The sequence below is a fragment of the Pinus tabuliformis genome, chromosome 7 (assembly GCF_031772625.1).
Source record: "Pinus tabuliformis cultivar Carrire ecotype Pingquan chromosome 7, CPIR1, whole genome shotgun sequence".
In the NCBI taxonomy this organism is placed as follows: Eukaryota; Viridiplantae; Streptophyta; class Pinopsida; order Pinales; family Pinaceae; genus Pinus; species Pinus tabuliformis.
The window spans coordinates 303,720,485-303,746,631 of record NC_142293.1 but is presented as its reverse complement, the minus strand read 5'-3'; positions in this window follow the sequence as shown (position 1 = coordinate 303,746,631).

The following is a 26,147-nucleotide window of genomic DNA, read 5'->3' as shown; positions in this document are numbered from 1 at the left end:
CCGGGAAATGCAGACTGATTAAAAATATGATAAAGCAAGAAAAGCCCCAAATTCTCTTTTTGCAAGAAACTAAATGCAACTCCATCTCTCTTGACCGAATTGCGGCAAAATCTTGGCCAGGTATTCAAGTAGTAGCAGTAGATGCCTCTAGCGCCTCAGGAGGCTTGGAAATTATATAGGATGCTCATACCATTGAGTTCAACAACACACATGCTAACAAGAATTTCCTTTAAGCGACTTTCCACATTAAGGAACCAATATACATGGTCTCTTAACTAATGTATATTTTCCCCAGGAGGCTATGCATAAGGTAGAACTTCTGAATACCCTTTCCTCATTCAATGCTGATAGGTCTCATCCACTCTGGATCAATGGGGGTGACTTCAACATGATAACCAAGATGGAAGAGAAGCAAGGAGGAAGGAACAATCTGGATAAGGAAAGTAATAATCTAAAAGAATACATTCATAGTAATTGGCTTATTGACATGCCATTCAACAATGGACTTTATACCTAGAATAATAAAAGAGCAGGTTCCCAACAAATTGCATCTCACTTGGACAGATTCTTAATCTCTGACAACACAACTACTTAGTAGGACACCTCTCAGCTTCAATACTGCCATTCTCAGGTTCGGACCACTGGCCAATCTCCCTTCAATGGTCTCGACCAGGCAATATAAGCCGCAAGCCTTTTCGCTTCGAGGCTTTTTGGATGACACATCTGGACTTTGTTAATCTAGTAAATTTGGAATGGACCAACTATAGTCCACCAAGTGGTACACAAATGCTCCAATTTCAGCAGAAGATTAAATACCTCAAAAGTAAAATAAAGCAATGGAACCATTCTTCGTTTGGTAACATTTTCTAGGCTCAAATAGCACTCGACCAAGACATGAAACGGCTGTAGCAACGGATCATCACAGAGGGAAGAACAGAGGAATATTCGGAACAGGAAAAGTCTCTTGAAGCACAAATCTCAGAAAGGGCGAAACAAGAAGAAACGCTCTGGAGGCAAAAATCAAGAATCAGGTGGCTATAAGAAGGGGAAAAAAATAAAAAAATAAAAATTCATAGAACCACTATACAACGCAGAATGAATAACAATATCACTCACATACAAAATGAGCAGGGGATAAGAGTGGAAAAACATGAAGAAATTTAACTTGAACTTCTCAACTACTTTAAGCAAGCCCATCAAGAACCATAGGTTGACAGAATGCAAGCTATAGGAAAAATTACAAAGAACATCCCCAAAGTCATCACAAAGGAGCACAATCAACTTTTACTCAGTCCGATTGACTTACAGGAAGTGGAAAATGTTGTACATCAACTGAAAGAGGGAAAGGCATCAGGTCCTGGTGGATTCACTTCCAACTTCTTCCATAATTTTTGGGAGTTAATTAAAATGGAAGTCTCGCAGGTTGTGGAGGAATCGAGAACGCTGAGATGGATGTTGCCGGCTATGAATGCGACATTCATAGCACTAATCCCAAAAGAGGCTCAATCTAATACCCCTGAAAAATATCGGCCCATTGCATTGTGCAACGTCATCTACAAGATTGTTTCAAAAATCGTAGCCTCAAGACTCAAACCGCTATTACCATTTCTCATATCATCGAAGCAGTTTGGATATGTAGAAGGTAGGCAGATTATGGATGGCATAATCCTAACTCATGAAATCATCCATTCCCTGGAGAACTCCAAGAGATCAGGTATGCTCCTTAAAATCGACCTCTCAAAAGCCTTTGATAGCTTAAGTTGGGTTTATATTCAGAAAATCCTAATTGCTTTTGGTTTCTCCATAACTTGGACTCACTGGGTCATGAGTCTCATCTCTTCCTCTTTCTTCTCAATCTTGATCAATCGAATCCCCTCTTCACCTTTCCAACCATCCTAGGGAATCACACAGGGAGACCCTCTCTCCCCTTTCCTCTTTGTGTTAACAGCGAAAGGTTTAGGATGGAGTATTAAAGTTGCTCTGTCTTCCCAGAAACTGAGAGGCCTGTCATTTCCTAACACTCCCGCCTTCACCCATCAGCAATTTGTGGATGACAATATGCTCTTCGGTCACGCTTCAGTCCAGGAAGCTCATCACTTCAATTCTATATTATCGGATTTTTCAGATGCCTCAAGAGCGAAAATAAACAAAGCCAAATCTCAACTATTCTTTTTCCATACTCTCGCTGTCACTCAAGCTTCTATAGCTCGAATCCTTGGATTCTCAATTGCCACTCTCCCTTCCAAGTATATTGGTGCTCCTTTGACTGACTCTACTCTGAAACACTCCTCATGGAGGGTGATCTTAGAAAAGTTGGAGGCGTACCTATCCTCCTAGACTCATAGGACCCTCAATATGGCCAGTTGTCTCATCCTGATCAAGGCGATTCGCTAATCCATGCCATTGTATCTCTTCTCGATCCTAGCTACACCCAAATGGGTTCTCAAAGATATCAAACGTATATAGAGATCCTTCCTGTGGGGCAATACTGAACAAAAACGCAAATGGGCTCTGGTCAAATGGGACACAATTTGCCTACCAAAGTCTGCAGGAGGAACGGGTCTGTGTGATCCTTATCACAGCAACGTTGTTATGGGCGCTCGCATTTGGTGGAAATGGCTCACTATGCCGTTCACCCCCTGGGCCAACCTTTGGACTGCAAAGTATGCTAACAATCGACCCACAGAAGAAATAATCCGAATTTCAGAAGTCAGCCCAGGCTCACTAATATGGAATGCGGCCAAGCAACACAAGCTCTTAATACAGCAACATAGCTTCTGGGAAGTTAAAAACGGCAATACAGCAAGGTTTTGGGATGACTCATGGCAGCAGCAACCCAAATTAAAGGACTTAATCTTACCTCATCAAATCCCAAAACAGGAATTGCAAACATCAAGCACAGTCAAGAACTTCTAGCTTCCATCCATAATGCAGGGGAACAGGCAATGGTGTAGCACGAATTACATATTAAGACAGGGAACGGAATTAGCAAAACAGATTCTAGGAACTGAACTAACAAAGGGAAGAATACAATACTCAGAGGAAATGGATGTTCTTAGGTGGGGCTATGAGGAAAAAGGAACCTACACTACAAGGGAGGCATATCGCATCATCATGAAGGAACACATTGTCAAGGATCCTCTCTGGAATAAAATATGGGACCCCAAAATTTGGCTGCAAATCTCCACCTTTCTATGGCTCTTATGTCACAAAAAAATCCTAACATGGGACAACCTCAGGAAAAGAAGCATCCACGGCCCCTCCTTCTGCCCCAACTGTAAGCAAGGAGAGGAAACCACTCAGCATATTATGAACTCTTGCCCACTAGCGCACAAGCTGTGGGAAAAGGTCAACTTTAGATGCCAAAAGGATGGAAGGATACAAGGCGATATTATCTCTATTGTTCACAATTAGGCACAGAACCCATTTAAAAGCAAGATTTTAAACTCCTTATGGAAGTTAATACCGAGGTTTCTCATGTGGACAATCTGGAAGGAGAGAAATCGACGTATCTTCAAGGATCAATCTATGCCCGTGGAATCTCTTTGGAATACAGTATGTCAGAATATCAGGGAAACTTTACTTCTTCAAACTTTGTCTGAGGAGGACTTCCCCTCCCTCCCACCGGAACAAACCATATGGACAAACTGGAATATACAGTGGAATCAACAAATTATAATCAAAGCAAAAACTCAAGCAAAAATAAGTACTCCAAATAAGTGGATTCCTCCTCCCCGTCACATGTTCTAGCTAAATTTTGATGGAGCCTCGAAAGGGAATCCAGGAAAGGCTGGATTTGGAGGAATAATCAGAGATCATAAAGGTAATCCTTGTCTAATCTACCTCGGCTCAAATGGATGGGACACTAACAACTCAGCAGAATTAGAAGGATTATAGCAGGGTCTTATTTTAGCCCATAAACATGGACTATTCCCACTTGTTATAGAAGGAGACTCGCAGATCCTTATAAATATGGTCACCAAAATCTTGTAGGGAACACCCTCAAGTAAGGTGAGCAATATCTAGAGAATGGTGAGTCAATTAAAACACATTGAAATCTGGCTCTCCTCTCATGGGGCAATCAATCTCAAGCACATACGACGGGAGGGAAACAAAGTAGTTGACCTACTGGCAAATATAGGAGTAGAAAGTGGAAAGGATCTACATACAAGTACGCTTTCTACACTAGCCACTGAACACCAGATACTGGAGTATAAGGAATTGGTGAAAAGTGAAATGGCTCAGGAGGAAGAAGCGCACCCGGATGCGGGTGAAACCCAATATCATTAATGGCCACCATTCAGATTGCCAGCGCTAGGACCTTCCAGGTGGTGAGTTGCGCTCTGCTCTAGGCTCATCTCAAACGAAACCTGGCCAGCGTGCATGCTGCAATAAATGGCCCCTCAGGCCAAGATTTGGAAGCAGATGATATTCATATGGTGCCTCTCAAACCCTCTGTTCATCCCTCATTCCTTAGCTTATGTCTGCCTCAAGCTAGAATTTCTTATAGCAGAATAGCCACAAGGAGATGATGTTGGCTCCTCTGCTATATTGATCTCGGAAATGGGCACCATTACTCCCACTCTAGGCACTGCCCTTTAAATCCTACTCAGGAGCCATGTATTCACATCCCGTTCTCCCTTCCGTCCGCTTGTCCAACTGATTTGCACTCCAACCTCACTGGTATGGTCCATCACCACATGAGGAGTCACAGTGGAGGAACCCTAGGAGGCAGTTCTCACCCTCAGGCAGCGCAGAGCTCGACTCCTACCTCTCCCCCTCAGCACCATGAAAACTCACCTCCCCCCGGGTCGTCGCATAGTCACTATCCCCATACGTGCAGTGGGCGAGGGCAAGGTTCAGCCTCAATGGTAGCACACATCGATATTAGGCTCCATACTGTAATTTCTCGTCTACATCCAGGCTCTGTCCCTCACTCGACCCAATTCAGGTTCCAGAGTAGTCTAAATAGACCCATCATAACTACCAATGTGACTATCATTTTCTTTGAGGAAGATGAGCAGAACAATGACCAAGCGAGGAATTCTGAAGAGCACTCTCAGGAGGTGAGAAATCCATAAATGGGTGGTGGTTCTAAGAAAAATTCGAAGGATGATGGCGGGGGCACAAGCCACAGCAGACTGCATGGTGAAGAAGCTCACGCAGGTGACATTCAGCGAGCTGGTGGCAGCTCTGCAGGAGCTGCAATAACGATGGGGTTCGTTGGCAGTTCGAGCGGCACCCAGCATGCAAGGGGGCCTCCAGGTGGTGCAGTGAAAGGCGACGTGGTGGAGAAGGATGAAGATTGGGACCAGTATGCCTGCCTCATTGTCAAAGAGACACCTGACGAGGATGAAAACAAATGACTCCACGTGGCATCCATTGTCACCCACGAGTCAGCTCAGCCTTCTACTGCTGATGGGTTGGTCTAGTCATTTGATGTTTTTGTTGTTTGTTTGTCTAATCAGAGGGTTTGTTGTTCTGTTGTCGAGTCCGGTGGTGCTGAGTTGTATCTTTTTCTGGGTTTTGCTTCAAAACATGGATCCAAGTCCTATGTATGGGTTTCCTTTGGTGACAGTCCTGGGATATATGTTTGGTATTTTTGCAATGTCAAACTGGTTTCCCCAATCTCGGGCAGTTTTGACTTTCTTGATGAACTCTAGCAACAGTGGTTGAGGTGGGGCCTCGGTGTAATTATATTTTTTGTTTTTATTAATAGAATTAGCCTTACATAGAAAAAATATATTATAAACCCTTGAGATTAATATTATAAACCCTTGCAATTAATATTATAAATCCAAGGGATCAACAAACCCAAAGGATTATCAACATTAAAAACACAAGGGATTCATATTAAAATTTGAAGGGATTAATAAACCCAAGGGATTAAATTGCACAAATTGCAATATAATATAATGTATTGACAAATAATGATATGCTACAACATTTCATAGATTCATATACCATTTCTATGTCACACTATTATTATTAATAGTATTCAAGTTTATTAATATTATATTTGTTTAATAAACATTTTGAAATTGTCATTATCACTGTGTGAAGATTAATTTTTTTATCAAATGGATATATGTCATTCCTATGATAACTTCAATGTAAAATATGTAATTATATATTCAATACAATTATTAAATAAAATAAATGCATTCTCTTTGTCTATCAAGACATTCAAATATGATTTATTTCCATGTTTGCATTCAAAATACAAATATAACATAACCACCTATCAAATTCAAATATAAATTTAATGTAATTGAAACATAAGGTTGTAACATGGAAGAATAAATAAATTCAATCGATAGCATTGGAAATTAATAAAAACACAACCATATAAATATCAATGTCATTCATATTTAAATTTTAACATAACCATATGAAGGCGAAACAATAAGTAGTACAAAGGTTAAAAAGAAGGTTTATTTCAAAAAAATATTTATGTTAGAATTTAGGCTTTTGTGATCCATATCTTCATTAAATAAATAAATTCATTTATTTATTCAATTATTTTCTTATTTATTTATGCACTTTTATTTCTATATATTTTTACTTTTATATATATATATATATATATATATATATATATATATATATATATATATATATATATATATATATATATATATATATCTTTCGTTTTTAAACTAATTAATTTTATTTCAGCTTTAATTTTTATTTAGTTATTTGATATGTTTTATTAATCTGCTCTTTCTTTTTTATATTTATATTATTCCTTCATTTTAACAAGAGTGAGTTGTTATATTTTTATTTATTTATTAAGGTTGACCTTCATTTCTCCTCTTTGATTGGTTGTTAATTCTCACTCTCTTTATTCCATTGAGTTTTTTTAATTAATTTTGACCATCCTTTGTTTGACCTATAATTAGTTGGTCCTCCTTTCTGTTTACTTTATTTTAATTTCATTTTATTTATTATGATTACTAATTTTATTCTAATTTTTTATTTAATTTATGAAAATATCCCTTATTAATAAATAATTTATCTTCATTCAAAATTAATTGTTACATTCTAGCCATTAGAAAGTATTATCTCTATATCACACTCTCCCTATTCAATTTGATGCCAAGATATGATTCTCCATCTTTCCCTAATGATGAACCACACTAGATGGTTCAAAACGCTTCGACAAATCAATTATGATGTGATCATCTCTGGAAAAAAAATCTTCGTAATATTTATGTCTTTACATCACAAAATCAAATTTCCAAAATCAAGTTTAAATACTTAATCACAAGTTAAATATTAAACAACCTATTCCAAAATGCAACTATATTGATGACAAAAACAACACAATTTCAAATATACATTTTAATGATCATGACCCCTTTTCCTTTCTAACCAATCTATTCTTAGTTTTCTTCCAGATTATCTTTGATGCACATGCAATAAATATTTGACATCTGACTTCATTTTAGCTAGAACTCATAGGTGGTCATCAGAAAAATGAGCATGATACCCAAGTTTTCTATCAATATTATTTTTAATGTACGCAACAAAACTTATAACTTCATCAATAGAACGAGTTATTGAGACGAAAGCTCCAAGATCATTATTGTTCATATTTGTGTGTCAATGAGGGAAAACAAAATAGTTTATATATATATATATATATATATATATATATATATATATATATATATATATATATATATATATATATATATATATATATATATATATATATATATATATATATAGATATATATATAGATAGATAGATAGAGAGAGAGAGAGAGAGAGAGAGAGAGAGAGATAATTGAAACATATAATGAAGAAGAATAAATATAATTCAATTTAGTAGGAATGGAAGTCAATAAAAACACAACCATAGAAATACCAAGTGCATCCATATTTTCATTGTAACGTAACCATATCAAAGGGATGCAACCTTTATTTCAAATGTTAGAAGCAAAATGAGAACTTTATATGGAAAAATATTTGTGTTTTTACATCATAAAACTTTATTTCAAAAATAATAATAAATATATAACCACATCCAAAACATGAAACAAATTATTTGAAAAATGCAACCAAATTGATGATAAATCTATTGAAATTATTGAGAAATACAATGAATAAGTTATTGAAATCTATAGAAATTATTGGAATTTATAACAACAAAATATTTAAAAGTATTCATATAATTTAAAAACTATGATAAAATATTAAAATATATTGAACATGTATATTTTGCAATCATATGGAGTCTAATCATTACTCTTGTTTCTTCCTAACTATAACATACACATTACTTTTCATTTTTTCATAACGTTGAAAAGAGAAAGGTGGAAAAATTTGTAAACCATCTATGGGTTTCACTCTTGATATAGATGTAAATTTCAAACCATATCTCTCTTTATCTCCAATATCTATAGTAGCTTAGTTGGATTTTGTTGCCAGGTAAAATATACCAACTAAAGCGGTATTTGAAGTTTTCTTTGCAGCTCTGTGGCTTCTAACTTGTCATCAGAAGCCCTAGATTTGCCTCAATAACATCCCTAGAGGGGGTTACACCCCCTCCTCCCCCCCAATCCATGCACTCCTCCCCCTCACATGTGGATGAGGCTACAGCCTTCCATGCATTGGTCTCCTCCCTCCCAAAGTTCCCACGAACCTCTACACAACAATCAAAGTTTGTGAAGAGAAACGATGAGGTCAAGGACATAGTATTATTGCTAGAGGCCCAAAGGACTTATATTGCCTATTCAAAAAGAGAATTAATTGAAAATTTTACAAGTATGTGGCCCTCTTTGGAAACCATGGAAGCATGGATTGCTAAGAAATGGAGGCATGTGATGAGGGGTAAAATTGCCCTATACGTTGGAATTTGCACTGACGCTCTACAACTTGAGAAAAACTTGAAGTTGGTGGCATTTTTGGTTTTAGGGTTTCATGGCGGGTCGTGCAGGAGGGAGTGATGTTGCCTCCTACAGTCAATCCATCATGGAGGGAGGCAGGGAGGCAGGAGGGAAATAGTTCAAAATACCGATGGAAAAGACTGCAAAAATAAGAGGAAAGGAAACAGTGGGATGCAATGGGATTCCAAATCAAGAAGAAGAACAACAAGACTCAAGTCTAGAAAGGGAGAAGGGAGGTAGTAGCAAGAAAAGGCCTCAAATGAAAACTATGGGAGCATGCAAGCCCAAATCGAGCATCATACCCAAGGTCACATTAAGTGATCCAGTGATTCAAGCGCATAGGGACCATATGAGAGAATATGCGATTATCTGCAAGTTTATGGGAATATGACCAACGGAGAGAGATTTAAACATCTGGATTAGGAGCCACTGGAAGCCCAAAGGATAGATATATTTGCATCTGGGTTCAAAGGGCTTCTTCACAGTAGTGTTTGCGAGCCTAGAGGACAAGGATAGAGTGTTTGAAGGGGGACCGTACTTCTATGCTACAGCAGGACTTTACATGCGGCCATGGACAATGAACTTTGTCTCGGAATGGGAAACATTCACATCTATACCGGTTTGGATCAAACTGTACTCACTACCTCTGGACTATTGGCAACCAGAGTCACTAAAAATCATAGGCAACAAGTTGGGGCATTTTGTAAAAATATCAGAAGCAACTCTCAAAGGTAAATATACCTCCTTCGCTAGAATATGTGTGGAAATGGATCTATCTGGAGCCCTCTCGGATGCAATAATCTTAGAGGTATATGATGAGGAATGGATGCAAATGGTAGACTATGAGCACATACCTTTCAGATGTTGGAAATGTCATGAACATGGCCATCTATTCAGAGATTGCCCCACAAACTATATGGAAAATAGTGGAAAGACCCCTATGGACAAAGATCATGAGGGTTTTACCAAGGTTGGAGGCAAAGGGAAAGGGGGAAAAAGATCAAATAAGAAGACAAGCGAAGACAAACAGACAAGACACAATAGCTTCAAAATCCTCGAGGAAGTGGAGAAGAACATGGAAACAGACCCAGTCAAGGATAACATCCCTAAGGAGCAGGATATGGAAGTTGAAATGGAGGATATCCTAGTAAACGATCGGCAAATAGAGGGACTGCAAAGCTGCATGGAGATCAGAAAGGACCAGGAAATGACCCCAAGTGAGGCAGGCACAGAGGATCATGAACTGCAGGAGATACTAGACAGAGAAAATCTAGATCTAGAGCAAGTTTTGGAACATGGGAAGAACAAAGGACTGAACTCGTTGCCTAAAGAAGATTATGATCAATTGCAACAACTCTATCTATGGATAGCGCAATCAAAGGGAACTGGAGTCAAAAGAAACCATGAAAGCCAAGAACATAGTGGGGTCAAAGTGATGGAGAACCCGCAAACATCATCTCCAAAAATATCAGGAAGGAAATAAGGAAGGAAAAGACAGAATGAGCTGCTACAGAGTGTGGGAAACTAATTCTTAACTCAAGTAAGATGAAAGATCTTACCAGCTACTCTTTTACTAACCTTTCTTAATGAAGCTCACAACCTGGAATATTAGAGGGTTAGGGAGTAGAATAAAATAGAGAAATCTCAGCAATAGATCAAAAGAGAAAAAACCAGACATGGTTTTTATTCAAGAAACAAACTGCTCAATGGAAAAAATAAGAGAAATCCATAATAAATGGTTAATTAAGTACGATTACTTAGAGGTGAAAGCCAGTAACTCAGCAGGAGGGATTAACACGCTATGGGATCCACGGAAGCTGGGAATACTAGATACTGAAGCATCTAGGAAATATCTTTCTCTGGTGTGCCAATCTATAGGGGACAAGGAGACCTATATGATAACTAATGTGTATGGCCCTCAACAGCATGCAGAGAAACTTAAACATCTTAACTCCTTGTAAGGTCTCAAAGCACGTTATCCAAACATACCCTGGATACTATCATGTGATTTCAACATGATAAGATCTCTCTCAAAGAAAAAAGGAGGTACCAGACAACTGGGCAGAGACTCTAAAGCCTTCCAAGATTTCCTCATGAACATGGGACTAGTGGACACCGAAACTACAAATGGGACATTCACTTGGAATAACAAAAGAGGTGGAGTTTCCCAAGTGGCATCAAAACTGGATAGGTTTATCGTCTCTGAGGATCTCATCCTCACAGGAGCAGCCATATCAGTGTCCATTCTGCCCTTTGGTGGCTCGGATCATTGGCCTGTACAGCTAGAAGCTTCCTTTATGGGCACACTAAGGAATAGGCCTTTTAGATTCAAAAATGCTTGGCTCTCTAACCCCAACTTCACCAGAAACATTGCCAATTGGTGGAAGGAGGATTTGAACATCCAGGGTACTAAGATGTACATGCTCCAGCAGAGACTAAAATACATTAAATCCAAACTCAAGGATTGGAAAAAAAAAAAAAATGGTGATATCATTAAGACCAGAATGAGTACGGAACAGAAGCTCCAAGAGGTCAATATGATCAATATCATAGAGGGATTCAATGAGGAAAGACAGTAACTAACTGATTCTCTGCAGGAAGAATGGGAGAAATGTTGTCTACAAGAGGAAACTTTTTGGAGACAGAAATCCCAGATCCAATGGATCAAAGAGGGAGAAAGGAACACTAAGTTCTTTCGCAAATCTACTTTGGCTCACAGTGCACATAACAGCATCAACAAGCTAAAGGACTCTCAAGGTTTTGAACTTGTCACTCACAAGGACATGGAGTCGACTCTAGTACAACACTTCTTGGACATTGTGAAGGAGCCAATGGAAGACAGATCCAGGTTCATTGCGAAGATCACTCAGTATATTCCCGGGTTGATCACCTATGAGGACAACCACAATCTCAACAGTCCAGTCTCGAAAGAAGAGGTTAGTGAGGTGATCAAGGAAATGCAAAATGGAAAATCACCAAGACCAGATGGCTTCAATGTCAATTTCTTCAAAGCCTGCTGGGATACAGTCAAACAGGACGTACTCGAGGTAGTTGAAGACTCACAGCTACACAAAAAGGTTCTAAAAGCACCAAACACAACCTTTATAGCTTTAATTACAAAATGACTTGCTTGATAAGTCAAATCATAACTAGACACAAAGGGCTTTCCAATGAGCTATCATGAAATCAATTTGGAGTTGAGGAAGACCTTCAAAAGTTGACTGCAACAGCGCTCTGCCTTTAGGCAGCCTCATTTGGCACATTTTGACCAGTCTTGGAAGATTTGATTTTTGGTAGGGAAAATGAACTCCAAATTGAAAAATTCTAGTTGGGTTGGAAAGTAGACTCAAATATCTTTCCAATGAGCTATTATGTGCCCAATTTAGACACCGGGAAGGCCTCCAAACGTCTCCTTCAAAATGTGCTACGCATAGGGTTTGGAGGCGTGGCGCATTGGGTTTGTGGCGCGGCGCATAGAGCTGGAAGCCTGATTTCTCTCAAAAACTCCCTCAAATTGCCAAAATCACTCAAATCTTCTAGTTTGTAAGTAATTTAATCCCTCTTCCTTGCTAGTGAAGGATTTTTTCATACAATTTATGGTGGTTGTGTAAAAGAAAATTCAAACCCTAATACCTTGCAATTTGTGCACAAACAAGTGCTTAGGGTTTGTAGTTTGTGTTTTTGTTGCCAAAATCCATTCCCTCACTCCCACACTCTTTGTTTCCCACATTCATTTTCTAGTTTCATCCCCATATCCCTAATTCCCATATCCCTAAATTCACTAACCCTATATTCCTAACTCCCACTATCCCAAACCCTAGCTACACATTCCTAAACCCTAATTGTTATCCTAAAATCTAAAAACTATCCCTAAAACCCTTCTATTCCCCAACTTCTAGTCAGAAACATTTCTAAAACCCCTCTTACCCTCTCTTTCCATAGTCCCTCATATATTCTTACCCTTGGTGGCAGAAAACTAAAATCACCATAAATCTCATCAAGAAACCTCACACATTAGCAAGTATCGGGAGTCTTGGCTCAAGAGAGTCAACATCCACTTAGAGGGACTGCTGGACAAAGCCGATAGGGACAAAGCATTACTGAGACACATGGCTTTCCACTACATGACACAGAACAAGGTTTGCAAGGCACGAATAAGGAATCTAAAGGCAAAATTCAAGAAGGCAATAAGGAAGAAAAAGAGGAAAAAAGAGCATGATCGTCTTTGGATATTGGCCAAAGCCTCTTTAGCCTAGAATGAAACTTGATAGAGAAGGTCCAGCCCAAATTTCAAGAAATTTGGAGCAATTTTTGGCATTTTGAAATTTTTTGCACTAAAAACAGGTTTTGCCTCCCTATGCGCCGCGCCACGTGGCACTCGCTTTTGCTAGAGGGCTCCAAATCCAAAAAACTTTGCATTTATGGATTTTTCATGATAAATTATGGTTTCTGGTGCATGGCCAATAAATTTGGGCAGGTTTTGAGTCCTCAAGAGGCCAAAAACACTCAAAAAATGACCTCACTGCCCCTATTTTGACACACAGGAAGCAGAGTTGGAAAAACTGACTTTTGGAGGGGGAAATGGAGGCCAAATTAAAAAATTCCACTTGGGTTGTAAAGTAGACAGGCATACCTTTCCAACAAGAATACTTGGATTCAAATTTGACTTTGGGAAGTGCCTCAAAATCATCTCCAAAGTGGTGCGACGCATAGAGAATCAGGCGTGTCGCATAGAGGATTTTTGCCTATTTTTCGCTGTTCAGCTCAGAAATTCGCCCAGTTTTGACCAGTTTTACTTTTTGATGTTACACTTGACCTTTCATGATGTAATTTGATAACCATGATGTAATATTGGCACATTTTTACTTTTTCTAGAGGATTCATTCACTAAAAAGTGAAAATTAAACAGGGAAAATTTTAAGAACCCCCCCTAAATTTACATGTATAATAAATGGGCGATTCTCCATGGTATATAGGGAAAATGGAAGGTGATTTTATCGATAATATGATATGTATATATAATTTTTTGGCGAATCTCTCACCAAGCATGGCGAATATTTTACTTAATTATAAAATCTTGTGTTTATTGAATACACAAATGAAATCATTGCATTTCTTTAAAATATATTTTGAAATCAAAATTACCAAAATTACATATCGATAACCTAGTGGGTGTAGGATAAAATTCACCCGTGCCATTCACAGAAAGCATGAGAAAAAACCTAATACTATATCTAAAACCAAGAAAAATTTAAATTCATCACTTCTAGGGACCTCGTAACCACCCTGCCAATACACAAGTATGTTCCTGTTTGCAATTAGAAAAATTACCCAAATTGCAATCTGTTTACTCCACTTCAAGGGACCTCGTAACCACCCTGCCAATACACAAGTATGTTCCCATTTGCAATTAGAAAAATTACCCAAATTACAATCTGTTTACTCCAGCATATGTTGGAAAGTTATAGAAGGATGACTAGTGCAATCAATCCATTCCTTTTAGCCCTGGATTTGTTTCAGTTTAAAACAGAAGTATACAAATATACTTGTCCAATGTCTATGCTTTAACCATTCACCTTAAGATGTTTTTACAATATAATTTCCTAAGTCTATTTAATATCTTCATTATCATAAAAACCAACCTATATCCATCTTAACTCCACATCTACCACTCTTAGGGGGATGAAATCTATTTATCCCTCTGAGCACTTGGTAGACCAGAATTAAGATGGATCTAAGATAGAATTTCCCCTTTAAATAGTCTATGCTCACATGAATACCATGGGTCAATACCATGGGTTATCATAAACCTGGAGCTTAAAAATTACTATTAGTAATTTATAAAAATTATTAAAATTAATAGTTGATTTTTATTTTATTTTTTATTTTAACCAAGATAAAATGTTTAACATACATTAAATTACAACATCCATTTTTACTCTTGATCGGATCAAATATTTTTTCACTCTATGCTAGTTTTCATATCACGATATTTGATACCTTTCGGGGGTTAGTAGATCCAGAGTAAAGATGAATCTATGTTGGTTTAATTCCCCCATTTCAATAGGCTACATTCCAAGTGAATACCATGGGTCAATACCATGTGCCATTTTGGTGAATACCATGGGTCAATACCATGTGCCATTTTTATTTTTATTAATACTAATATTAGGGTTAATAATGTTTTTTTGCATGGTATTAATAACAATCTAGTCCATGGTATTTGTCCCATAGTATAAATATAAGGTGACTTATGGAGTAAATATAAAAAAATGTTTTATTTGTTTACCATACCTCTCATTTATTTATATTTTTATTAATTTACCATACCATTCATAAATACAAGGTGACTTATGGAGTAAATATAAAAAAATGTTTTATTTGTTTACCATACCTCTCGCTTATTTATATTTTTATTAATTTACCATACCTCTTTTACAAATATGGTATTTGGCCCATAGGATTCACTTAAATAAAAGCTCTTTCTTGAGCCTTCATAAATAGAATGAGGGTTATGGACTAAATATAAAAAGAGGTTTTATTTATTTACCATCAGTCTAGTTTATTTATATTTTTATTTATTTACCATACCTTTTGAGTAAGTATATAAAGACGTTTTATTTATTTACCATACCTCCACTTTACTTATATTTTTATTTGTTTACACCCTTGAATGTATATAAGGTGACTTATAGAGTAAATCTAAAAAATGCTTTATTTATTTACCATACCTCTCATTTATTTATATTTTTATTAATTTACCATACCTCTTTTATAAATATGGTATTTGGGCCTTTGGCCCATAGGATTCACTTAAATAAAACCTATTCTTGAAAATGGGCGAATGGATTCACTTAAATAAAACCTATTCTTGAAAATGGGCGAATGGAAGGTTGTAACTCCTAATTTCAAGGGCTAAATTTACCTTTTTTACCCTCTCCCTTAAAATAAGGTGGGCTATTTGAGGTGATTTGTAAAAATGTACTATGATACAAAATATTCACCCACTAAAAATTTAAAACCCGTTAATTTCGCCAAAGGGCGAACATTCGCCCCTAAAATCACCCCTAAAATTAAATGAATGAATCAGTTTCCTAGCATATAGAGGCAAGTTGTTTCATTGCCTATTTTTCAGTTCCTTGTTTAGATATGGTTGAAACAGCTCCTAGAATGATGAGATCGACCCCTAGAGGCATGGGAAGGAGTTAGGCTTGTCTATATCATGTAATTTCTCAGTCATTTTCAGGGTTGGATACTTGGGATTTCTTGGCACTTCATTGTACATTTCATTTCTGCAATTTTGGCAAAGGAAAGACCATGGTTTTGCAGCACTTGTTGGGATCCATGTGGCTCTGTGTTTTGATGGTGTTTTTCTCTAAGTAATTGCAAGTTCACTAATGTTTATGTGTATCATTTTCCCTTCTCTTTTCTTATGAAATTAAACAAATGAGTGATTGAGGTAGAATTCATTGGATTGTTGTGCTCTGCCTTGAAATTTTGTTTAATTTTACATGTTTTCATCTATTTGAGGAGGGCTCTTGAGACCCTCTTGCCTTCCTTAGCCCCTCACCAGTCTGATCCATCCATTCATTCAATCCAAAGCATCAAAATGATTGCCTTCCTTGCCCCAATCAGAACTCTACAAAAACTAGGCCTCATCCCCGGACCCAAATTTGCCTTTCTCTTTTTCCAACAAAAAACCCTCAAAAACTCAAATTAAATCCTTGCACTTCATACCTAAACTAAAATTAGTTTGTATTTTAGTCATCTCAAGCCCCATTTGATTATCTTTTGCTGAGATTGACCCGGAAAGAGCCCTCTCTTGTCCTCGTAGGGCTAGCTACGAGGTTGAGCGTGGTTTGATGTGGACCTAGAACCTTGCCTTTTCAACCTGAGGCAAATCTAGGCTCTTAAAAGTTCATTGAACTATATTTGGATGATTATATAGCATCTAGCCTTTTAAAGAAGAAAATTGAGGTTCTACATTTGATGCTTGACGGATGTAGACAATTGAATATCTCACTAAATTTGAAGAAATATATATTTTTCTTGCCATTTGGTATTATGTTGGTTCATGTAGTATGCAAGCAAGGCTTGTTGGTTGATCTTGCAAAAAAAAATTCAAAGTAGATCTACCTCCACCTACCTTAGTGTGAAAATTGTACGCAAATCTAGGTCATTCGAGCTACTATATGAATTTCATAAGGGGATATGTGTGGACTACAACCCCCTTAGAAAAGTTGTTGAAAAAGGAGACTAACTTTTTATGGGATGAATAGTGTCAACAAGCTTTGGATAGTTTAAAGGAAAAGTTGGTTATTGAGTCAATTTTGGTTTTTCCAAATTGAGGGAAATAATTCATGTTCATGTTGATGCACTCTCCATAGCTTTGGCCACAATTTTAGCTCATACAGGAGAAGGGGACATAGATCGTCGCATTGCATTTTCTAGTAGGAAATTTTCAACTGCTTAATAGAATTATACTAATATAGAATGAGAAGGTTTGTTAATGGTATATGCACTATAGAAATTTAGACACTGCCTACTTGGGTCGCACTTCAAGGTGTACACTGATCATTTTGCACCAACGTACATCATTAACAAGCCAATGTTGGGGGGGGATATGTAGATGGTTGTTGCTTTTTCAATAATATGACTTTGAGGTAATTGTGAAACCAAGGAGACTTAATGTAGGACCAGATCATTTGTCGTGCATATTAATAGGAGAACATGCAGGGAATATTAATGGAAATCTGCTAGAAGCAAACTTGTTCATGGTAAGCCTGGTTGATGTCTACTTCACAGACATTATCCAATTCCTTAGCATAGGAGTAGCCCCATCAAAGTATACAATTTTGAAAAAGAAACAATTAGTGGTAAAGGAAACAAATTATGAACTCATAACAAGATGACCATACAAGTTAGGTGCAGATGGCATACTTCAACATTGTGTGTTAACACATGAAAAGGAGTTGTAGGAGTCCATTATACAAGAAATTTTATTGTGCAGAAGATTTTGTGTGCAAACTTTGGTTCCCCACTCTCCATAAGGATGCTAAGGAATTCTGTCAAAACTGCGATGTATGTCAGCAAGTTAGGAAACCATATAGAAGGGATGAAATGCCCTTTTTTGCATAGGTGACGTTACAAGAATTTGATAAATGAGAAATAGAAATCATCGAACCTATCAACCCACCAGTAAAATTATCGGGATCTCAGTATATAATAACCGTGACAGATTACGTTACCAGATGGGTTGAGGGAGAACCTGTGAAAGATTGCATTGCAGAAATAACAATGTTATTTTTGTTTGAAAATGTGATTACAAGGTATGTCTTAAAATATTAATGAGTGATTAAGGCACACATTGTTTGAATAAGAAAATTGTTTCCTTCACGTAAGAGTTTCAAATCTTCCATCAGAAGAGCAGACTGTAACATCCTTAGGAAAGTGGCAGTGTTGGGGGCTTCAACAAGATTTTGTAAAATACATTGACAAAATTATGCAATGTAAATCGAGATGATTAGGACTTAAGGATTCCAACTGTCCTATAGGCTTATAGAGCCACATATAATAAATGGATAGGCAGACACCTTATATACTAGTATATGGACTTAAAGTAAATATGCTTATGGAATTTATAGTACCAAGTCTACACATCCTTGTATTTGTAAACTTGTCTAATTTTGGTGTAGTAGAGAAAATACTTTAATATTTGTTTCTATTAGAGGAAGATTGTGCAATAGCTGAATTTCATCAAAACATCCAAAAAGCGTGCGATAAAGCTTGGCATGATAGGTGTATAAAATAAAAGAAGTTTTAGCCACAAGGTCAGGTTTTATTGTATGAAAAGAAGGTTCTGAAGCATCCAAGGAAGTTTCAAATGCATTGGTTGGGTCCAGATACAATCATATGTGTGACAAAAGTAGGATTTTTTCAATAAGAAACACTAAATGGGGAACCTATGGAAGGTTTGGCAATGGAAGCCACATTAGGGGAATTTTTAGGTCTAAAATGGGCCTCCTAAGAAAAATGTACAACCAAAATAAACTTTATAAGAAACAATAGGATTTAAGATGATGATGTCAACCATGGGGGATGATTCACCATTTTTTGAGTAAAAAAGTAAAAATATTAAACAATAATAAATAATAAAACTACTTTTTCAACTCATATTTTTAATTTATCTCCATAAGTTTTTACTCAAATTTCGAGCGGGAGTACTTTTTGGATGCAAAATTTAATTCCTCATCTAAGGAGTACCCATGTTTCATACTTTTGATGGACCCTTCTAGACGAAAATGAGAAATACATGAAAAAGCGTGATTGCAATCACATTTTTCATGTAGCAAGGTGTTGTGCTCTACAACAACCCCCCATTTCATACCATATTATTCATAAAACTATAATATGAAATGGGTCCCTTTTTATTTTTAATTGGTATCAACTTTGTATTATTCAAAAAGGTCCGAAAAACAAAAGGAAAGCATTATAAAAAAACATTTTTGACAAACCAATTATTTGGTCTTATAATATAAATAATTAATCTTTTATCATTACGATAAAGTGATCGCAAGATCGCATATCGCAATGACAAAGGAGGCATAACTTAAAGGCCCATTGGTTTTCTCCGATGCGATGACATGCAGTAGGCTATCGGATATCGGCAATAATAAGTTCCCATAACAAAAGTGCCTCCCACTCCAATGCGATGCGATCAAATTCTTTTTGCTCTGATGCGATGCGATCAAATGCTTTCTGCTCCGATGTGATGCGATCAAATGCTTTTCGCTCCGATACGATGCGATCACATCCCTTTCGCTCCGATGTGATGCGATATCACTATCGGCGATCGGGGATATACCATGCATGCTTTTTATAGTGCCCATACTCTTGATGCAATGCGATGCGATATCACTATCGGCGATCGGGGATTCCAAAAGGTGTCAATATAAAGATTTAAGTTTTCCCCGACACCCGATTGCGATAAAGCCAAAAGCGCAAACTTCAAAAAACCGTTAAAGCAGAGGTATTACGATTAATTCGTATTTAAGGCCTTATCTTTCAAACAGTGATTCACCTACGCTCAACCGCCAAAACGTCCAAGGCACACTTAAACAAATCATGCGGCCGATAAGAGATATGATGGGCATTTAAAGGATTGGCAGGTTTTAACGGCCATTTAATGAAATAGTAAGCTTAAAAAATCTTCTCATAGATTGTATCCGCGGCCACTTTAAGTTAATCCCTCATAATGCATTGATCAATATATCTCACTCGTATTTGGTTTTCGCTACCAATTCTCTGTGTTATGCTTATTTCCACTATTGTGCAAAATTCTTCCGAAGTAATAGATTCAAGCAGAATGGGGAAGAAGTCTAAGAAAACCGCAATCGCTTCCACTGCACCAGCCACAGGACAAGCCGTCGTTGATCCAGCAACTAAAAAGAAAGGATTAATATCTAATACTACATGTTCAGGACTTGGCAAGACCACTTGGCAAAGTACCTATAATTTGATCAAAGTTGAAGAACCAAAGGTGACGGAAGTACAAGCTACAGCGGGTTCCAGTAGAAAATCTGATGGTACTTTGAAAGACTTAGCCGACTCTTTCCTTCATCGGATAGCGGCTCGGGAACAAATTCTCCCATATACGGATGTAGTAAAGTGGGCAATTGAGGAAATCCCAATCACAGACAGAACTTTCTGCACCAGAGATGGGAGAATCTTCGGTTCATTCAAGGCTAATGATTTGAGGCAAATGTATCATTTGCCTGAGCCAGAGAAGAAGTACAACAAGGCATTTCTGGAGAAATTCCGAAATGAGAACGAAACTGAATCTGAACCCATTCAAGAACGGAGGCAAAATCCGGCGAAACACAAGCATGAAACTTCCGGTAAGTACTCTGTTGATTCTCTATGTTCTCTGTATTGTTATGCTGGGATAATGATGTGTAGATTGTGGGGGTTGCACGATTCCGCTAATTTCACTATAGAAATGGTTCCCTTGATGGAAGCAGCATGTAATAGTGAGATAATGGATTGGGCAACCATACTGTCAGATAAACTAGCGATAGCAGTTCTTAGTTTTAGAACTAAAACTTCCGTCTCAGAAAGGCTTATTCCCCCATTCTATTACAGTTCTTATATACTAGATACCATGTGTTTTAATTCTGAGTTTCCTGTACTCGGCTGGAGGTGGACCCACAAGACCCCATGTCTATTCACATATACCATCAAAAATTATGGAAGACTTCCTATAAGCACCATTTGTACCAAGTTTGCAACGGCTTCATGTTACCCATTCATCATTCTATTTTTAATAAACCTGCTCCCAAAATTTCTTACCAAGCAGGGATTGATTTGACATCAATAGGAAGATGGTTCGGAGAGGAGAAATTTACTTATGTAAGAATTTTCGGCAGCTAAGCCGAACCTCATGTCCTTCCTTTGTACATACCTGACAAACTGCTGGCAAGGTAGATAGCCTATTAGATTATTGCCGAAGGAGTTACACAAACTCTAAAGAAAAATAAGAAGCAGGTCTGGCCCTCCTTTCCTCTGAGATGTGGTGTCTACACTTTGCATGATTTTAAACATACGGAAAAAGAAGCTACAAAGATGAAATCATTAACTCTAGCGACTCTCCCTAACAGGCGATTTGATCCCAACAAAGTCGCCTATAATGCTCTTGAACAGGCCAAATTGACAAAGTTTGATCATATAGAAGATAAGTTTGATGACCTGTTCTCCTCAGCTAAATCAATGTATCAAGTTAGATCACTGGCCATGATGGAATACAAAGATGAAGGGTTAGTTGAATTCAACAGACTTAGAGAATAGAGGTTGCAAACTCTGCCTCTAGATCTGTTAGCAACAACCCTAGCAACAAGACCAAGCGAGCCTCAACAGCAACATTCAAAGGAACCGCCGATTACAACAGAGAAACTGGGGAAAGTGCAAGAGGAAACCCAGACTAAAGAGTAGAAACAGAGCAACATAGAGGTGAATGTGGATACTCAAATTGATCCCAAATTGCTCCAGGAATGGCATCAATTTGATTCAATTATTAGTAGTCTTGAATGCTCAAAGGACACCGAAACTTCGAAAGTGGCAGATACACAGGAAACCACTTCAAAACAGGTTCCAAGTGGAACCAGCGGCCTACCCAGTTCAAAGGAAGTAGAAATAATCCCAAAGGACCCCTCCGATCAAATTATTTTGCAGATAGAAGAAATTCCTCCCTTGGATGTCTTCTATAGCCCAAGGCACAAAGCTGTGGTAAAACGACAGAGGAAGAGGAGAAGGACTGATCAACCTTCCCTTTTCCTAGAACAAACGGTCACGGGAAATGTGGTTTGGAAGGAGGAATTTGACCCCTCTGATGACCTAACAAAACTATCACAATATGCTGGAGCCTATTCGGCAGCAACAATAGACAAGGCATCAGAGGTGAGTCTTTTATTAAAAACAAAAGACCAGGAAATCTTTTTATTGCAAGCACAGCTAACAGAAGCACAGCAGAAAGTGGAGCAGGCAGAACAGCAATTGTTAACACAACAACAAATAAATAATCAATTAACTCAACAATTGCGGGAAGAGAAACAGAGGATTGATCACAGCGCAATCCAGAAGCAGAAAGAGTTGTCTGAGGCCTTGGCACAACTGAGGGCAGCAAATGAACAAATGTTGAAGTCAAAAGATGAGCAGATTGCTCAACTATCAGCACAACTTGAGAAGACAAAGGATCTTCCACAGATAGCCGAATTCAAATCAGAAGCATTACAGATAAATAGGGCATTAATAACACAAATCAAGCTTCTCTGTCAACAAATTGCCCAGGCGGAACCATTATGCGATTTGATGGCATCAATAAGTAAACAAACAGAAAAGGCTAGAACAGACTTGGATCAAGCTGAAGAAACATTAACTGAATTTCTTGACTGGCAAGATACCTATCAGGGACAAGCGGAAAATTTACCAAGAATTTTAGAATCACATAAAGAAATATTATTTACAGAATGGCAGTCCCAATTAATGAAAGTAGAGAGGGTAATTTCAAGATGCAAATCAACCACAAGTAATTTGGTTGAATTGGTTAATAATACTCTCTACTTGTCAAACATGATATCCCAATGCACTCCAGGTAAATTGACAGCGGTGAAAACATTGGAGCAGTCATGTTATCCAGACCTAGAGAAAAATAGGAGATTAATTGCTGGAATTAACAGTTTAACATGGGACACCTATTGGTTCTTCTTGGTAAAACCGCACAGTCAAAGAGCCGCCCTCAAATGCCTTACAGATGCAATCGGGTATATTATCCCCGATATTCAGGATGCCACCTATGTCACCCAGCTTAACTCTCGCCTCAACAGACCGCCCAAAGCGGAGCCAATGCTTGCGATAAGCCAGCTCAAGTTTAAAGGCAAACAGCCTACTTGATGATTCATGCCGCCGACTGCCAGGTTGCTGAGAAGGAGATATTCAAGATCATTTGATACCAATTAAGTAGGATTTCAGTTTCATAGATAGTTAGTTTAATTCAGTATTTATAGACCCTTTCATTGTTTTGGAAAGGGTCGTAAAGTTTTGTACATGACTTAAAGCCTAAAGTTGCACTACTGTACTTCAGGCATATTCTTTTATAAAATTGGACCAATCATTCTGATTTTGGCAAAGAAGCTTTTATGCAAATGTGCACTACTATCTTTGTTTGAAAGTATTTCTGCGTTAGAGGAAGAATCTCAAATAGCGATTGATATTGGGAGTGACTCGCAGCTCATATGGTACTATTATCTATGTCTGAATCCATTCTTTTTATATGAATTGTTATTTGATCGCCTTTGCTATTATCAAATATATGTATGTGTTTTAACATCATTTCTTTATTCCCTCCACTATTGGATGTTTATGGTAATGCTTTTCTTTTGATCATATATGTATTGATGATATAAATGATGAGTGTAGCAATATTGCGTTAATCACCTTGTTTAACTATTTAAGCAAAGTAATCCTTGAATGAATAAATGTCCATGTTTATCAGATGGAGTCATCTATATGCCTGTTAATAAACATAGATCATCAAGCGCTACACTTCAAAGCACAATAGTTCCCGAGATTAGTAGTAATTCTTTTATTTTGCTGATAAATTAAGTTATTCGCCTATCATTAGATTAATCAATCAATCATTCATTCACCCCGTTTATTCATTACTGGGAAACTGGTCCCATTATCCCCAGTCGGAGCCACCATTCCAAATGGAAAAGGAGCTGTATTAAGGTCCGGACCAGGTGGTTATCCCCCAATGTTGATACAACGATTTTCGGGGCATCAACATTTTTGGCGCTAGAAGGAGGGCCATCAATTGTGAATGACAAGCAAACCCAAATCTGCAGGCCATTCTAAGAGTAATTCTCCCTCTGCATCACCTCATACTTCCCAGTTGCATGCTGGTTCTCCAGTATCCAAACAAGATGAAGAGGAATCAACTACCACTGCTCAAACCCATCATACTCCAGAACAACTAAGTCTTGAATCCCCTGAAGTCTAGTCTCTTATCCGCAAACTTCAAAGCTTCTCGATTTCACCACAGAAATCTGAGGTATCTCAAAGCAGTGCGACTTCGCAGTTTAATTTACCTCACCCTCTCACCAAACTTCAGAGCGGAAAGCTCGGTATTGAACCCACTGAGTTCCCTTTACCCAAAAGGAAAAAGGCAAAGAAAAACACTGAAAGATCTAACAGTGAAGAACTTTCATCCACATCCTCCATCTCACCTTCCCCCGTGCGAATTCAACCATCCACTCCCTCATCACACATTGTTGTTCATCAGGGATTAGCAACTGCAGCATCCCAAACTACGCAATCCTTAATATTAACTCCTTCCCAGACTTCTGTAAGTTCAACAGTAATATCATCCACTACTGTGGTTACAATGGCAGATCCATGGACCAGGCCTGGTGCAGTCAATATGCCTGCTCCATTGCATGCATTACCTGATGCACCTGAAAAATGGCTACCCAAGTTTAACCCAGATGATGGAACACAAGCTGAGGAACATATTAATAACTTCATGTTGGCAGTTAATTTGAAGGGAGTAACAGAGCAAGATGTTGTCGTTAGACTTTTCCCTTATACCTTGCAAGGATCAGCAGGATCCTGGTATTTTTCTTTACCTTCTGGTTCCATTACCAGTTGGACGACTTGCCAAGAACAGTTTCTTACTAAGTATGGTGATGATAGGTCCTTGGCTACACTAATAAATGATCTCTCCAATCTTAGGATAGAGCATAGGGAACCAATTAAGGAATTTAATGCGCGATTCAATAAACTCTTGAATAAAATCCCAACGGCCTCCAAACCAAGTGAGCAAATCCGAAGCGAATGGTATATAACTGCCCTACCTGCCAATATAGCTATTTTTGTAGATAGGGCTGGAAAACCTACTTTAGCTGAAAACATGAAAGAAGCACTTGCTGTGGAGAAACGTATTAATGCTCTAGAGAAGAAAGCTGCTCTGGAAGATAGAAAAGCCAAAAAAGTTTCTTTTAAAGATGATTCAAAGAAGAAAACCCCTAAAGATCCATATGACATGGAGGGTCTACAAAAGGTCCTCAAAACTATGTCAAATGAAATGGTTGAAATAAAAAAACAAGTAGCCGAAACCTCAACCAAAAGACCCTTTAGAAATTACAAGAAAACTGAATCAAAACCACCAAATGTTATATCAAATGCAGATTCAGATCTCGAAGAAGGAGAAGAAGAAACAGCTACACCAACTGATGAAGAAGAGGAAGTTGTTGAATGTCATGGAATGTGGGATTTTATATTACCTAACTCTGACACAAAAAACGAAGAAGAAGCATTTCCTGTCACTACCAGGAGTAGAGGTACCTCCGAACCTGTTCAGACAACTTCGAAGAAAAGAAGTGCAGGTGCTGCTACAACAAAAGAGAAGGCTCTCCCGAAGAAGCCACCTGTAACAATTCCACAAAACCAACCTTCAACCTCAATAATTCCATTAACAACTAAGACATTGGTAGTGACTGATTCAATGGATTACAACATTGTTGATGACATGAAAAAGACCAAGGCAAACATTACCATGTTTGAACTTAGTAAATTGAAACATCAGCAAAAATTGCTTCTCAAAGAATTAAATGTTGTTCATACTTCACCTATTCCCAGTGCTAAAGCTGCAAACGATACAGGTCAACCACCTTCTGGTATGGTTGAAGCTACTGATGCAGT